The sequence below is a fragment of the Mustela erminea genome, chromosome X (assembly GCF_009829155.1).
Source record: "Mustela erminea isolate mMusErm1 chromosome X, mMusErm1.Pri, whole genome shotgun sequence".
NCBI classification, from domain to species: domain Eukaryota; kingdom Metazoa; phylum Chordata; class Mammalia; order Carnivora; family Mustelidae; genus Mustela; species Mustela erminea.
Window position 1 is genome coordinate 71,227,541 of NC_045635.1, and position 12,562 is coordinate 71,240,102.

Sequence of the window (12,562 nt, forward strand, 5' to 3'; positions counted from 1 at the left end):
CAGATATTCCCTTCACCAACTTCCCTTGCAAGTAAAGCACAAGGATATTAAGACTCTGCCAGTCAAAATCACCTACTTTGAATGGAAGCTAGAAATGTGAGGACACAGGTATTTCAGAAGTAATTTTGGTGATGGGTGATGGCAGTAGAAGCAACCATGCCCAATTACTGGAGTCAGTGGTGGTGTAAGTTGTAGGTATAGTTCCCAGAGTCTGTGATCTCTCATCAGTGCAACCTGTGAAACCTTCAACTTGGTTTCTCTGGTCCCATTTGACTGTGAGTGCATGAACTACCCATCTATCCCTAATTAAGGCATAGTCATTTTCTGTTTCTTGCAGCCAAAAAACCTAATACATATATTAAGTTTTCAATATTAATTATATATTATTATTTCCTGCTGCTTTTCTTTATTAGATAAAGGAAGACACTTTGCTTTGTCTTTGTCTTCACAGAACCTAACACAGTGCCAATGATATCATTGATAGTTAAAGAATCAATATAAGGTTTAATAAGTCAAAGCACAAATGCTTTCTGGGAATTTGAGGGACCTCTCTTTACTTCCACCTCAATTGTAAAGCTGTCTGCCTTTTATGATAAACTATTCCTCCTGCTACAACAATGTTTCACAATGGAACATTGCCATCAGGACTGATTTGAAAATGTGGTATTTATCTATATTTAGTGTGAATAGTTTCTTTTGCATTATAGCATAATTTTAGGGAAACTTTTTCATGTTAAAGTAACAGTAATGAGATTAAAATAGAGTTATAAGAACAAACTTAAGATTGTAATCATTACAAACTAATTTTTAGTTTTAATCTATTCATCTGGATTTGCTTTTACTTGGTAAGATGACCTTGCTACATCCCCCATATAAACTTTCTACTGATTATCTCATTGCCCAAGGCCCTTACACTGGCAGTCCTTGAAAGAAAAGCTTCTGTTTTTCTTTTTGTATATATGACTTTGCCTCAATCTCCCCAAGCCTATGCACATGCAAATACAGGGTAGTTAGCATAATAACTTGTATAAAGCAAACACTTATATACACTTGTTGAAAAACCCTTGTCATTTTGACCCCATTGCACTTTCACTTCTATTGTTTGTCCAGGGTACACATATTCTGAAAATGCTCAGTTCTGCTGGTGCTCTGCTTTTCCCCACTCCCTGGTGATATTTGTGTTCACCTGGAAGCTTCTGGGTAGTGTCCTGAATTTAATCAAAAAATAAATATATGCAATATCGATTTGGCCTACAATATTGGCCAGAAAGAAATAAATGCACTTACATACAGACATTGTATCATGTGCAAAAATAATAACCTATATAAATCTTTGAATATATGTATAGCTCTTTCTTCATACAAAAACAAAAACAAACACTGATGTATACTCTTTCTACAGCAACATAATATAAACATATAATGCAAACATGTATTTGCCCAGGTCTAGCTTGACAAAAAGCATAAAAAGTCTTATAATATGCATGATCTTTCATCTAGCAATTACTTTCCTGGGTATTTATACTAAGGAAATAATCAGATACGTATACAAAAATTAATACATGAGGATTTTTATTATAATATTATTTATAATAATGAAAATTTAAAACAATCAAAATGTCCAGCTATGGAAAATTGTTTTAAGTAAATTATAGTAACTCTATATAGAGGTAATGTATATACTGCCTTTAAAAATCACATTTTTGGAGAATATCTGTTGACATGGGAAAAAACAATCCAATGTTAAGTTAAAAATTTGAGGATCAGAAATATGTGCAATATGATAACACTTTAGAATATATACAGAAATGTAGTTATAAATGTAACTAAATCTATACATGTATATACATATATATATACAAACATGTTAACAATGATTATCTCTGGGTGGTAGTATTACATAAAATGTTTTGGTCCTTGTACTCTTTACTGTTTTAACGATTTTCTGCATTTGAAATATATTTACTTTTGTAATTAAAAAATATTGTTAACAAAGATCAGTTATGGGGGCGCCTGGGTGGCTCAGTGGGTAAAAGCCTCTGCTTTCGGCTCAGGTCATGATCCCAGGGTCCTGGGATCAAGCCCCGAATTGGGTTCTCTGCTCGGTGGGGAGCCTGCTTCCCTCTCTCTCTGCCTGCCTCTCTGCCTACTTGAGATCTCTGTCAAATGAATAAATAAAAATCTTCTTTAAAAAAGATCTGTTATGGTAAGACCATAAAAGAGTTTGTGATTATAGCAATTCATATTGCATACACATTGTCTATTGAAAAATAAGGTAGTCCCCTTTGGTTAGGTTTATTCCCAAGTATCTTATGGTTCTTGGTGCTATAGTAAATGGAATTGATTCTCTAATTTCCCTTTCTGTATTTTCATTGTTAGTGTATAAGAAAGCCACTGATTTCCGTACATTGACTTTGTATCCTGTCACGTTGCTGAATTGCTGTATGAGTTCTAGTAGTTTGGGGGTGGAGTCTTTTGGGTTTTCCATATAAAGAATCATGTCATCTGCGAAGAGAAAGAGTTTTACTTCTTCATTGCCAATTTGGATACCTTTTATTTCTCTTTGTTTTCTGATTGCTGTTGCTAGGACTTCTAATACTATGTTGAACAAGAGTGGTGAAAGTGGGCATTCTTGTCTTGTTCCTGATCTCAACAGGAAGGCTGCAAGCTTTTTCCCATTGAGGATGATATTTGCTGTGGGTCTTTCATAGATAGATTTGATGAAGTTCAGGAATGTTCCCTCTATCCCTATACTTTGAATCGTTTTAATCAGGAACGGATGCTGGATTTTGTCAAATGCTTTTTCTGCATCGATTGAGAGGACCATGTGGTTCTTCTCTCTTCTCATATTAATTTGTTGTATCACATTGATTGATTTGCGAATGTTGAACCATCCTTGTAACCCAGGGATGAATCCTACCTGGTCATGGTGGATAATCTTTCTAATGTGCTGTTGGAGCCTGTTTGCTAGGATCTTGTTGAGAATCTTAGCATCCATATTCATCAGTGATATTAGTCTGAAATTCTCCTTTTTGGTAGAGTCTTTGCCTGGTTTGGGGATCAGGGTAATGCTGGCTTCTTAGAAATAGTCTGGAAGTTTTCCTTCTGCTTCAATTTTTTGAAACAGCTTCAGGAGAATAGGTGTTATTTCTTCTTTGAAAGTTTGGTAGAATTCCCCAGGGAATCCGTCAGGTCCTGGGCTCTTGTTTTTTGGGAGGTTTTTGATCACCGCTTCAATCTCATTACTAGATATCGGTCTATTCAGGTTGTCAATGTCTTCCTGGTTCAATTTTGGGAGTTTATAGTTTTCCAGGAATGCATCCATTTCATCTAGGTTGCTTAGCTTATTGGCATATAACTGTTGATAATAACTTCTGATGATTGTTTCTACTTCCTTGGTGTTAGTTGTGATCTCTCCCTTTTCATTCATAATTTTATGAATTTGGGCTTTCTCTCTTTTCTTTTGGCTTAGTGTGGCCAATGGTTTATCGATCTTATTGATTCTTTCAAAAAACCAGCTTCTAGTTTCATTGATACATTCTACTGTATCTCTGGTTTCTACCTCATTGATCTCAGCTCTAATCTTGATGATTTACCTTCTTATGTGTGGAGTTGGTTTGATTTGTTGTTTATTCTCCAGTTCTTTAAGGTGTAGAGACAGCTGCTGTGCTCTGGACTTTTCAATTTTTTTTGCGGGAGGCTTGGATGGCTATATATATCCCCATTAGGACCTCCTTTGTTGTATCCCATAGGTTTTGGACCGAAGTGTCTTCATTCTCATTGGTTTCCATGAATTGTTTCAGTTCTTCTTTGATCTCCTGGTTGATCCAAGCATTCTTAAGCAAGGTGGTCTTTAGCTTCCAGGTGTTTGAATTCCTTCTGAGCTTTTCCTTGTGATTGTGCTCCAGTTTCAAAACATAGGCAGTAATCTCTTCGATATCAGCCACAGCAACTTCTTTCAAGATATGTCTCCAAAGGCAAAGGAAACAAAATCAAAAATGCACTTTTGGAACTTCATCAAAATCAAAAGCTTCTGCATAGCAAAGGAAACAGTCAAGAAAACAAAGAGGCAACCCACAGAATGGGAGAAGATATTTGCAAATGACAGTACAGACAAAAGGTTGATATACAGGATCTATAATGGTCTCCTCAAACTCAACACACACAAAACAGACAATCACATCAAAAAATGGGCAGAAGATATGAACAGACACTTCTCCAATGAAGACATACAAATGGCTACCAGACACATGAAAAAATGTTCATCATCACTAGCCATCAGGGAGATTCAAATTAAAACCACATTGAGATATCACCTTACACCAGTTAGAATGGCCAAAATTAACAAGACAGGAAACAACATGTGTTGGAAGGGATGTGGAGAAAGGGGAACCCTCTTACACTGTTGGTGGGAAAGCAAGTTGGTGCAGCCTCTTTGGAGGACAGTGTGGAGATTCCTCAAGAAATTAAAAATAGAACTTTCCTATGACCCTGCAATTGCACTACTGGGTATTTACCCCAAAGATACAGATGTCGTGAAAAGAAGAGCCATTTGTACCCCAATGTTTATAGCAGCAATGGCCACGGTCGCCAAACTGTGGAAAGAACCAAGATGCCCTTCAATGGATGAATGGATAAGGAAGATGTGGTCCATATACACTATGGAGTATTATGCCTCCATCAGAAAGGATGAATACCCAACTTTTGTAGCAACATGGATGGGACTGGAAGAGATTATGCTGAGTGAAATCAGTCAAGCAGAGAGAGTCAATTATCATATGGTTTCACTTATTCGTCGAGCATAACAAATAGCATGGAGGACATGGGGAGTTAGGAGAAGGGAGTTGGGGGAAATTGGAAGGGGAGGTGAACCATGAGAGACTATGGACTCTAAAAAACAATCTGAGGGGTTTGAAGTGGCGGGGGAGTGGGAGGTTGGGATATCAGGTGGTGGGTATTATAGAGGGCACAGATTGCATGGAGCACTGGGTGTGTTGAAAAAATAATGAATATTGTAATGCTGAAAATAAATAAAAAATAAATTTAAAAAAAAAGAAAAAGAAGGTGGTCCTTTTGAAAGTGGCTGCTGTGATATAACTTCCATTTGTTTGGATATATGGAATAGGCCTGCAATGTATTTGAGAATGAAGGGAATCATGTTGTTTAAACTGAAATTGAAACCAATTCCTGGAGGTGGAGTAAGCAGTTTAGAAGCAGCATTGTTGATACTCAATCCTGATTAATTCTGTTTTGCTCATGCTTTAAGCCCATAGAATACGGGCTGTTGTAAACCTACATATAGTTTCTGTGATGAATGGGGTGTGTACTTCCTTAAAAACACTCTGGAAATCAGATCAGACTCAATAGTCAGCTTCATGCCTTACTTTTGTAAGTCCTTAGAGAATTTTTTTTAAGATTTTTATTTATTTGACAGACAGAGATCACAAGGAGGCAGAAAGGCAGGCAGAGAGAGAGGGGGAAGCAGGCTTCCCACGGAGCAGAGAGCCTGATGTGGGCCTGTATCCCAAGAGCCTGGGATCATAACCTGATCCGAAGGCAGAGGCTTTAATCCACTGAGCCACCCAGGTGCCTGTCCTTAGAGACTTCTTCGTAAGTCTCAGGGTCAGTGACGATGCATAGCTACACATGCAGGATGAGTAAGTCATTTCAGGAGCTGATTAGAATTAGAGCTAAGGGCCCCTGGGTGGCTCAGTGGGTTAAGGCCTCTGCCTTCAGCTCAGGACATGATCCCAGGGTCCTGGGATCGAACCCCGCGTCGGGCTCTCTGCTCAGCGGGGACCCTGCTTCCCCCCGCCCCCCCGCCTGCCTCTCTGCCTACTTGTGGTCTCTGTCAAATGAATAAATAAAATCTTTAAAAAAAAAAAAAGAAGAATTAGAGCTAGAGCTCAAATCAGGGACAGAATTATGAAGAGACTCTTTTCCCCAGTGCAATCACACCAAATGCACATGTTGCTTAGCCAGTTGAGAGGATAAGGTTCATAGTTCACAGTACATGTAGTTTAGAATATACAGATGATGAGATTCATGGTTTCAGGAATTTATAGTCTTAATTAAATCCCAAGGAAATGATGATCACAACAATTTCATCAACTATTGATACCAGATTGATCTAGAAAATAAAAGTGAACCAGATATGTGTTTATCTACAGTATATTTATTTCTGGCCTAAAAGCACTCACGAAATTTCCACTGTTGAAAAGTCAAAATAACACTAGCATCTATGCTATCTTCCACTGTTGAGACAATATCTGATTACCTGAATTACAAACTAATTTTTTAAAAAAGCCAAATACAACAAAAGTAGACAAAAAACTGAGATATTTAAATGTCTGATGTAGAGAGGAAAGCACACTTGTAAAGACCTTGAGAAATCTCTCTTTTGTTAAGAACATATTAAGAGAGTGTCCAAATACTCAGTTCATTCCTTCATATTTTTCACAATGGCAGTCTTGTAAGTAGCACTGAATACCTGGTACTCATTTTTTAAAACAGCTATTTATTTATTTATTTATTTATTTATTGGAGAGAGAGAAAGAGAGAGAGAGAGAGAGAGAAAGGAAGGAGGAGAAGAGGGACTGAATCTTCAAGCATACTCCAACCCCCTCCCCAACCCCGGACATGCAGCCTGACATGGGGCTTGATCTCTGAACCCCTGACATGAACTGAGCTGAAACTAAGAGTTCCATACTTAACCAACTCTGCCACGCAGGCGCCCCCACTTGGTGCTCTTTTAAAAGATAAATACCGGACACTGGGTTGGCTCAGTGGATTAAGCAGCTGCTGTCAGCTCCAGTCATGATCCTGGGGTCCTGGGATGGACTTGTGCACCAGGTTCCCTGCTCAGCAGGAAGCCTGCTTCTCCCTTTGTCTGATGCTCCCCCTGCTTGTACTTTCTTTGTCAAATAAATAAAATCTTAAAAAACCTAAAAAAATTAAAAAATACCATATGATTTCACTAGTATGTGGAACTTAATAAAACAAAACAGATGCACATAAGGGAAAGGAAGGAAAAATAAAATAAGATGAAAATTGAGAGTGAGGCAAACCATAAGAGACACTGAATTATAGGAAACAAACTGAGGGTTGCTGGAGCCACGTTGGGAGGAAAGGTATAATTGGGCGATGGGCAGTAAGGAGCGCACTTTATGTAATGAGCACTAGTTATTATTTCCAAATGATGAATCACTAAATTCTACTTCTGAAGCTAATAATACACTATATGCTAATTAAATTGAATTTTAAAAATTTAAATAATAAAAATTTAAAAAAAATAAAAAGCAAACATTTTCAAATGCATTAGGAAGCTTTTCAATCTGCATTGTTTTTCAGAAAGGTACACAAAACATCCTCTTGCAGTCTTTGCAAAAGCAATATTTTCTTGTGAATGGTAACGAATAACAGTGGTTGCAATTCAGATCAAGTGATGGCTAACTTACCTGAATTGGGTAAAATGCAAACAACAACAACAATAAACAAACAAACAAGCAAACCAAAAAAACTCCACACACTGGCCACATAAACAAAAATCCAAGTAAAATAAATGTTTTAAAAGATTGAGAAAGAAATTTGGTTCTTGTGGGATTGTTATTGACAGATGCCCCAAAATGAGCAATTCTGTCAAGACAAATGATGATAGTGTACTTCCAAGACAGTGCTGGAAAAATCAGGCCACATTTGTCTGCAGTAGGTAGACATGATGCAAAGTTTCAAAAGCAACAATAACATATAGGCCTAGTATAAATTCAACCATACCTTTTTTTTTACTGGGTTACAATAAGACCTAGATTTGTCATCTGTCCTTTCTACCATACCATATTCTTTTATACTACCAATATAAGAATCTTGAAGACAGATACAATCTCAACTTTTACAAGGCTCAGATATAAATTATATACATTTGTCTTCTGTGTTTCCATTGCAAATGTGTCTTATTTTTAGTACTTCTTATATGGTATCACAAGAAGCCTGCACTCTTCTAGAGTTATTGTGAAAATAAAATACCTTTAATGCATAGCATCAAGTAGGCATTCAGTAATGGATATCTCTTATTATATTAATGATGTGGGCTTCTATCTATATGGATATTGAATGGTCTCAGAAAAAGCCTCTTATTCTCCAAAATATCTCTTCTATGGTCTTTTCACTGATGTCTTTCCTTTCTTCTTCTTCTTCTTCTTTTTTTTTTTTTTACTTCATTGCTTCCTTCCCTCTTTCCCTCCACTCTTCTTTCTCATGTAGTGTCAAAATACCTATTAGGCAGATGTTGTTTCTGCTTGCTTATCATATCTGTGATATCTCTTCCTTTTTCCTTACTAACAGAAACCTTATTTTTCTCATGGTAGTAATGTGCCAGATAAAAACAACTCTCATTTTCTAGTTTCCCTGTAGCTGCATTAAATAATTAGGAGTACCCATGAGACATAACTTTTCTCAATGAAATGTATGAGGAAGTCTCTGGAAAGGGCATACCTTCCTGATTTGAAAGGTGAAATCTAGCTAAGAGAAAGTCCTACACCATTTTGGCCCTTCAAACTCCCCTTTTTTGGTGCCAGGATCTCAACTGTGAGACACAGAGATAGTGTAGTTATCTCACACATGAGGCAACCAGCATGAGAGTAAAAGGCTATATTGCTGAGAAAGGCAATTTGAAAATTGGAATTAATGTCACCATAGTAATAACCTTAGATTGCTGACCCCAAACTTACCTCTTTAAGCTTTTATAGTAAGATTTTCTTTATAGCTGAGTACATTTTTAAAATTTTATTGTATTTGAGTATAGTTGACAAACAATGTTATGAATTCTAATGTACAGCATAATGATTCAGATTCTCTATAGATTATGCTATGCTCACCATCTCTCACTGTACAACACTATTTAAATGTCATTGACTATATTCCTGATGTTTTGTCATTTATTACCATGACTTATTCATTCCATAACTAAAAACCCACATTTCCCTTCTCCTTTCCTCATTCTGCCTGTCTCCACTCCCCTTCCCTCTGGTAGCCATCAGCTTATTATCTGTATTTACAGGTCAATTCTGCTTTTTCTTTATGTATTTTGGTTTTTAGATTCCATATGTGTGAAATCATATGGTATTTATATTTCTCAGCCTTACTAATTTCACTTAGCACAATACCATCTATGTCCATCCATGTTGTTACAAATGCAAGATTTCTTTCTTTTTTATGGCTGAATTATATATATATATGACATATTCCTTATCCATTGTCTGTTGATGTACAGTTAGGTTGCTTCCATGTCTCCATGTCTTGGTTATCATAAATAATGTTGCAATAAACATAGAGATGCATGTATGTTTTTAAATTAGTGCTTTTGTATTCTTTGGATAAATACTGAGTAGTGGAATTATTGGGTCATATAGTATTTTTATTTTTAACTTTTTGAAGAACCACCATACTGTTTTCCACAGTGACTCTATAATTCACATTTCCACCAACAGTACACAAGGGTTCCTTTTTCCCCACATCCTTGCCAACACTCGTTTCTTGTCTTTTTGACTTAGCCATTCTGACAGCTGTAAGGTGATATCTCATTGTGGTTTTAATTTGCATTTCCCTGGTGATTAGGGATGTAAAGCATTTTTTTTCATGTGTCTATTGGTCATCTGTATGTTTTCTTTGGAAAAAAGTCTATTTGGGTCTTCTGTCCATTTTTATTTTTTTAATTTTTAAGAGATTTTTATTTATTTATACGACATGAAAGAGAAAGAAAGCAGAGGGAGGAACAGGGGGACAAGCAGTTTCCCTGCCAAGCAGAGCGCATGATGCAGGACTCTATTCCAGGACCCTGGGATCATGACCTGAGCCAAAGGCACTTAACCAACTGAACCACCCAGGTGCCCTGCCCATTTTTAAATCAGATTGTTTGGGTTTTTTGTTTGTTTGTTTTTGGTTTTTTTGTTTTTTGGGGGTTTTTTGGTGTTGAGGTGTATACATTTTATATATTTTTTATATCAACCCCTTATCAAATATATCATTCCGCAGAGTACATTTTTAATTGATATATCAATCTTTCTCTATAGAATAGCATATTATCTGTCATCTCTAGCTAGTCATTTGGAATATAAAAGATTCACAGAGAGTTTTATAATGAGGAGAGTCAAAAGAGAAGCTCAGAACATCATTTAGGTAGAACAGATTTGGAAGACTACTAGGAGACAGTACAAGGTTACCGAGTCCTTATAGAAGGAAGATGCTTTATTTCACAGAAAGACAGAGAGAAAACAAGCATAGGATACCCAGCAATTTGTTCAGAGGCCACATCTGTTAAGAATATCAGAACTCTTGAAAATTTTCTTAGCACATTTTGCTATGACACTTGTTCATAGAATATGCAATGGAATAAAACCAGTGGGAGTTATAATTTTATATAGCAGATGAACAGCTGGTTGTTACAAATGTCATTCTGGGATTATCTTCAATATTGATTTTTCCCCTATAAGCTAACATGTGATTCTTTATTTATTATAGTAAATTATAAAATCTTACCCCCCCCAACAAGGATGTACAGATAGCACAAAGTCAACCATTAAGTGTTTAAGTAATGTGGCCCCATTTCCACCCCAGACAGTTCGGAGTTTTGTAATGCAGAGTCACCAGCCATTTAACCTTACACCAAGTAGACAACATACTTACAAATGGGATAAGATACTAGAAGTAAGAGCCATAAATCATTCTTAAGGGGAAAAATGCTTTTTGTTTAATCAGAGATAGTGAGACTAGAAAGAGATACCTTGCACTGATCTCCATGATCAGTCGTATTTGTCTTATTTGGCTGGGTAAATTGATCCACTTTGTATTATTTGTTTCCAATTATTAGTGAAATATAAGTTTATGGTCACATAACTTATAAAATTTACAAATTTACATGGAAATGTGTGGAGAGCCATCCAGCAGATGCAAGGAGTCACGTAGACGAAAATGCCTGAGATTAAGGAAGTGAGAATGATTGGCTAGGTAGGGTATGGGTGCGCTCGTGGCTAGCACATGAACAGCACCAGGAGCCAAGAGAGAAATGCATGATTACTGCTTGAGAACAATAGAGCCCTCTGTGGTTACATAAGGGTTCACGAGGAGACTGAGTGCACAGGGCAGTGACTAGATAGCTGGGCTGGACCGCCTACATGTATATATTGCCAGAACTTGCTTGAGACGTCAGACGCTAATAGAAACCCTAATAAAGAAGTTTGCTCCTCATCACGTTTGCGGGTCGTTCTTGCTGGCGAGAGCGACAGAAATGCTTTCAAAACTTGAGTCCTCAAAAGATGTAAGAGTATCCTTATTATTTTGATTACCTATCATGTAGTATATATAACATATTTTCAATCAGTGTTGCACCAATAAAATAAAAAATGTGTATACCAACACTGAGTAAAGCTTTAATTTCATATATTTGTTCATAGGTGGGGGAAAGACAAAAATAGAAATTTCATTGTCTTCAAATTTCTGAGACATCATGCTATATGCAGTGAGACACATCCAAACTCACTACTAATTAGCTAAATGTCCTTAAATAAGTGAGTTAACTTACCGAATCTCCATTCTCTTTTTTGTAAAATGGAGATATATTTTGTGTGAAGATTGAATGATTGATATAATGAATATACAATAGCAAACACATAGCCTGGTACTCAATGTCACCACTGAAAGATATGAGGAATGTAGGTACTTTATGTTGAATTGTGTCTCCCCTTTCCAAAAAAAAAAAAAAAAAAGTTGAAGTCCAAATTCCAAGTGTTGAATTTATTAGTATCTTTTGTGGAAATAGTTCATTACAGATGTAATTAAAGATGAGGTCATACTGGAGTAGAGTGGGCTCATAATCCAAAATGATTGAAATTTTTATAATAACATAACCATATGAAGACATAAAGACATGTACAGAGAACACCATATAATGACAAAGGTAGAAATTGGAGTTATGCAGCCTTAAGCCAAAAAATACCAAAGATTGCCAGCAAACAAGAGAAGTTAAGAAGGGGCAAGGAAAGATTTTCTTATAGATTTCAGAGGGATCTTGGCCCTACTAACACACTGATTTCAGACTTCTAGCTTTCGGAACTGTGAGACAATAAATTTCTGATGGAATGAGACACCGACATTGTGGTACTTTGTTATAGAAGTCCTATGAAACTAATACAATGGGTTTGTTTTTTACAAACCATTTTTCAGTTTAACTTTGGATTAATTATCCTCTTAGAAAATAAACATATTTCCTACTCTGTATCATGAACTGCTAGGTTTGGGGGTTATATTAATAAATGATAGAAAATACAGTCTTAATTCACACAAACTATATAATGTTGTGGAATAAATGGACATTAATCAAATAATCACTCAAAATAACAGATAATGTGTACTTAGTGCGTAGAGTACAGATTTCAGTGCAAAAACACAAGTGCATAAGAAATAAAACTTATTTTTATATAACAGAACTTAACTTTTACCATGAGCCCTCATTCCACCAACAGTTACCTCATCTTCCAGGGTTGAATCTGAGTTTCAGGGTTAGTTTGGA